The sequence below is a fragment of the Miscanthus floridulus genome, chromosome 5, assembly GCF_019320115.1.
Source record: "Miscanthus floridulus cultivar M001 chromosome 5, ASM1932011v1, whole genome shotgun sequence".
Taxonomy (NCBI): domain Eukaryota; kingdom Viridiplantae; phylum Streptophyta; class Magnoliopsida; order Poales; family Poaceae; genus Miscanthus; species Miscanthus floridulus.
This window is the reverse complement of record NC_089584.1, coordinates 37,290,335-37,296,393: the sequence shown is the minus strand read 5'-3', so window position 1 is coordinate 37,296,393 and position 6,059 is coordinate 37,290,335.

Sequence of the window (6,059 nt, the reverse complement as noted above, 5' to 3'; positions counted from 1 at the left end):
TTTTTTTCCTTTTTCATCAGTAGGAAAAATATCTTCCTTCAGCTTTACAGTTCTTCATTCATGTGTCGATTATACTGTAGTATACACTTGGAAAAGAGAAAGGAGGGAACAGACTCATGCAAAAATGGTTTCTAGAAGGATGTCTGTCATGTAGCAGTAGCAGTCATTAGAACCAATGTGATCGATCCATGACCTATCAATGCTAGTGAGAAATAATTTGCCTCATCTCGCTAGCACATCTACATATCCGTCGGCTGTCCAGACGTTCATGCCGAAGCACCTGCAAGGCTGCAAGACGAAATAAATTGCCTCATCTCGCTCCCATGTCGGCTCTGTTCGCTTCTCTTATGATCCGTCTTTTTGAGCTTGTTTTTTCAGCCAGAACAGTGTTTTTCTCTCACAACAAATCAGCCGGAACAGTGTTTCGGCTTGTTTTTTCAGCGAATTAGCGAACGGGGCCGTTGTTTCCCTTCTCGGAAATGCTTCCGGTAGTTGGTCCGTTCGTCTGGACGCTGGTTTCCTGGGCCCGTGAATGCTCCTGTTGGTGGTCCACGATGCCAAACGGCCGAACACCCGTATTCCCTTGTCCACATGCTTCCAATCAAATCAGCTCGTCCAGCCTACCATGTTCATAGCGCTGCGACCGCGCTCCAGCACCACCGCGCCATGGCTGCCCTCCACGCCGTCTGGGTGCCCACCGGCCATCCCATCCGCCCTCTATGTCATCATCGCCGTCGCGCAACTCCCACCTTTCCGTCGGTGCGCTGCCACCCAGCTTCGTGACCGCACCGTGACTGGGCTCCATCACGACCGCGCCACCTCAGTGTTCTCCACGGCGTCCGGGCACCCATCGGTCATCCCACGCGCCCTCTGTGTCGTCCATCGTGCCGCCCCCACCTTGCCCTCTACGCGCAGTGTGCCTGAAAGGTCCTAATGGCTAGAGGAGGGTGAATAGCCTATAAAAATTTCTACAACAACACTTATGCCAAGTGGTTAGACAATTATGAAGCGAAGCGAGTATTGCGCTAGCCTACCAAACTAGAGCTTTCAATCTCCCTCTTTTTGGTAATTGATGACATCCCTTTCACAAAGATAGGAAATAAAATTCATTTGAATCCATATTGCTTGCCCAATCATTATTACCATGTGTAAAGGATTTGGACAAGTTTCATGAAACTGAATTGGTAGCATTAGCTCTCCCAACATGTGTGCTAAGAGTTTGGATAGAAGCTTGCACATATGCATGGATTAGAGTTGTGGGAGAGTAATGTCTACCAAATGATGCTAAGATATAAGAGATGGACCTTTCAAGCGTGATACCAATCGGAGTGCACAAAATATACCATCATTAGCACCATGATTAGTTAGATAGGTCTTGCAAAATATAAACACTAGATACCTCGTGAGATCAAATTAGAAACAAGTCTCTAGTACCACTGGTGAAAACAAATGCAAGGCATATCTAACTATCATCCTATGCATGCTAGTTTTTCATTTCAACAATCAAACCTACAACTAGCATACACCACACAAGCATGGATATTGAATTTAAAATTTTGAGCCATGCAAGCAAACATATGAAATGCACATTCAAATGCATCAATAAAGTTTATGAGATTGCTCCCCCTACTTGTGTGCTTAAATTTAATTAATCTCTTACTTTATCATTTCTCTTTTCCTATGTTCAATTTCTCTCCCCCTATCTTTGTGAATTACTTCTCCTCCTTTGTCATCAATGACCATAAAGGTTCAATTTTAGATAGGTTAAGATTATCAATGTCAATCAATGGAGTGAGGATCATTTTTCCAAATTTGGTTCAATCTAGAACACTTGCGAAAGATATTTAACTCGGTTTGATCCAAGGACAAGCTTCTTCACACCTTGGTTCAAGGGTTCTCTTGACCATGTTGAATTAAATACTTATAGCTTATTTTCTAGATCAAACACTAGGTTCATAAGCCTACAAACATGTCATATGCTACCACTAGATCAAGTCAAGCATAGAAGCAATAGTGGTACCATAAAAGCATCAAATTCATTTGATTTTCATGAATGAGCCTATAAAACATGAGGAATGACTAGATACACTAAACAAGTCCTTATCAAAGAATGTATGCATGCCAATCAACTTATACCATGGATTGCTCGAAGGACAGGCATGTCATATAAGTGGGGGTGCATCAACACATATTTGAGAAATCCAATATGTTCAACTCATTCCTTAGCTTGCAAAACCTTTTCTCATCTAATTGCTTGGTGAATATATCGGCAAGTTGATCTTCGGTGCCTACACTCTCAATTGAAATGTCCCCTTTTTGTTGATGATCTCTTATGAATTGGTGGCATCCATCAATGTGCTTTGTTCTTATATATTGTCGGTGCGAAAAGTGACCAACAAGTAAATATTTGTAGTTTTGCCGTGCATTATGATCGGATATGGCCTAGCACTCAATGACAAAGGATTTATACTGGTTCAGGCAACATGCCCTACGTCCAGTTTTAGTTGGTCGGTGACTTTATTCCTGAGCCCAGGTGCTCAAAGTTTGCTGTGGGGTTACAAACGAGTAGGAATAAGAAGGGGGTGTTAAAGGCCTGGTCGGACTCTGAACCGAAGGGCCGAGAGTGACGGAAGCTCTAACGTTCGCTAAGTATTAGAGCGTATGCTCTGTGTAGCTTTAGAGTTCTAGAGCTATGGAGCTGTTTGAATGCTCAGGTTATCTAGAGCCAACCAGAGAGAGTCTGAACGACCGTCCCTGGTGGGAGAGAGCGCATCCCCTTTTATAGGTGAAGGGGATGGTCTTACAAGTTAGAGAGTAAGAGAGTGTACGTGTGCTACCTAGTCTTGTTGCTCACGCCATCGGGTACGAGACGATTGTCAGCGCCCACAATACTGTTCATGCCCAGATGCGTCTGATAGGTTTTACCGTGTTCGCTTGGTATGGTAAATGTTGGTGCCTACAATACTGTAGGACAAATGTCGGCGTCCACAGCACTGTTTGGGTTCTGACACGCCTGGAATGTTGCATAGTACCCGTCTGGCATGGCCTAGTGGCACTGTCCTACAGGTGTATAGGGTATGGCAGGATATGGTCCTTGGTATTGCGGTTGACTTGAGCACCTTGCCATATCTGCTCCGCCAAATCCTTTGGGTCCTTACCGAGCGAGCATCCCTGGTCGGTCGTTCCCAGTTGGCTCCAACCATGTCGGTCGGGGAAGAATCACGAGCAGAGGTCCAATGTTTCTCTGATCGAAAAAGGAGGTCGGAGTCGGACTATGTCCCCTCCTTGGCCAGGCCTTTCGGTCGGAGACCGGATCAATCTCCCGGCCAGTCGTTAGGTAACTAGGCCGGCCCGGGAGGCACGCGTTGTCGCTACGCCATCTGCTGGGCCGAGTTTTTGCTGGGAAGCAGGCCCATTGGGGATCCTGGGTTATGAACCCAACAGGAGCCCCTGAGCCATTTTTTGAAGGGGCTATTTAGACTCGTTTTATGAGAGCACCTGGTGGGTATAAGATCATGGGTCGCCGTCAAACAAGACAGAGCGCCAACCTAGGTGTCGGGCGCTGTCGAGGGGTCAGGCGAGGCAGAGTCACCAACCCAAGTGTCGGGCGCTGCTGAGGGGTTGGGCAAGGTGGAGTCGCCAACCCAAGTGTTGGACGTGGCCAAGGGGTCGGGCGAGGCAGAGTGTGTCGGACGCAGCCGAGGGGTCAGGCGAGGCAGAGCATGGACCTAGGTGTTAGGCACGGCTGAGGGGTTAGGTGAGGTAGAGCATGGACCTAGGTGTCGGGCGCGGCCGAGGTGTCAGGCGAGTCGGAGCGTGGACCTAGGTGTCAGGCGCGACCGAGAGGTCGGGCACAATGGAGCGTGGACCCAGGTGTCATGCGTGGCTGAGGGGTCAGGCGCGATGGAGCATGGACCCAGGTGTCGGATGCGGTCGTGGGGTCGGGCGAGGCGTAGCACGGACCCAGATGTTGGGCCCAGCCGATGGGTCGGGCAAGGTGGAGCATGGACCCAGATGTCAGGCATGGCCGAGGTGTCGAGCACAACGGAGCATGGTCCCAGGTGTCAGTATAGTTTCATGTGTTACCCCATCTGTGGTTTCCGCAATTGGAGGGGTTGAGCTAACATTGCTTGCCTCGACGGCTCTAGTGACGCGCTCGGTGAGCTCGCTAACGGGTATGTCCAAGTGGAATTTGGGTCCATCATTCGTAATGGGGTCGGCATGGTCCTCATGTGGCATTCCACTGCTCCTTAACCCGCCTCCTGGCAGATGCCCAAGCCATTCCAAAGACCGACTCAGGTGGCCCGCTGGCCTCCCCTCGATGGAGATTCTATGGGCATGGCTTGAGGTTAGGATTGAATGAGAAGGTCGAGATGACCCTGTCTGCTCCTAAGCATATTAGGCAAGGGCCATTGGGGCTCTTCTACATTTTCTCCCCTGGCTCTGTTTGACATGAGGTGGCATCGAGCCCTTCATGGGTCGGCCTTCAAACCTCGATCGGTTGTCGCTCATATTGAATGAGGCGACTACCGCTTCGTGACACAACACGAAGCCTTGTGATGCAACAATTGCATATGCAATGCTTGGATGTATGGGATGAATGTATGGATGAATGTATGGATGCATGCATGAGAATAGATGAATGGATGATCATGTACCTGAAAATAGGAAAGGGGTTTTTGGTAAAGTTACCTTGATGGCTTGAGTGATGGGTTCAGAGAGCTCTTTATCGGATATGTCCGAATAGAATCCAGGCCCATCATTCATGACAGAGTTAGTATAGCCTACATGGGGCATCCCACTGCTCCTTACCTATCTCTCGATAGCCGCCCGAGCCTCCAATCGACTCGGGTGACCCGTTGGTCTCTCCTCGATGGAGATCCCATTGGTGGGCCCTTCCAAACCCTACCAGGGAAGGTAGAGGGTCATTTGCGTGTAGTTGCACCTTGTTTCCCATGCCTAGGTTGTAGTAGTGGTGGGCCTTGCCCAAGCCATGTCCCATTAACTAGGTGACATTTCATTGGGCAGGGCGCGTACCATCAGCCAGGACGCATCCCACCGCACGCCTCCCCATATTAAGTAGCGGGAAGGGAGAGGGTTTTCCTCCCATTCCTTCACCTTTCTCCAACTGCTGCCTCTTCTCCTTCTTCCTTTTCGCCAAGCCGGTTCATGTGCCGCGGTAGTTTCTAGGAGAGAGGGAAAAGTGAGGGAGAGGAAAACTTATAGATCCGTTCGTGAATCCGAGGAGTGATGTCAAACTAGAGGCCATCCAACGCGGATGAGGAGGTGCTGGCCACCTTCGCTGAGAAGGGGCTGCTCCTGTCGAAGGAGGTGGCACATTGGAGGGCTCCTGGGCTAGGAGAAGTTGTTCCGCAACCCTAGGCCGATGAGGTCATCTCCTTCCTCGCTTTCCATGAGCACGGGCTTGGGTACCCCACGCACTGGTTCTTGCACGGGCTCCTCAACGAGTGGGACCTAGAGCTGTAGCACCTCAACCTGATTGGGGTGCTACACATCGCCATCTTTGTCACCGTTTGTGAGGCCTTCCATGGGATGGAGCCACACATGGACCTCTTCCGGTGGATCTTCAGCGGGCAAGCCCTGTCCGAGGGGAAGTCACCCAGACCACACCGGTTGGGGGATTCACTTTGTAGAAGAAGCCGAAGCCATCGCCCCCTACCCTGCGTACTCCCCCTATGACTCCAATCAGGAGTGGCATGGCTAGTGGTTCTATATCAGGAACCCAGTGGAGGCACCATTCCCGTTGTTCACCGAAAGAAGGCTGGAGAGGAGGGAAAGCTAGTCATGGGGTGCTGTCGGTTGGCAGAACAAGTTGGAGGTTATCGAGGCGGAGCTTCAGAAGCTTGTGTGTAACAAATCGGGTTTTTGGAGAAGCCAAAAATACGAACTTTTTAAAAATTTTGAGCCAATGTGTGAAGCATGTAGTTGCTAGGTCAAACTAAGGACAATTTATAAATAAATTGTTGCACTCATATAGAATTGCTTGTAGGAGCTTGCCGGAGTTCCTTATTTGGTTTAGGGTTTTTGGGTTGGAGAGC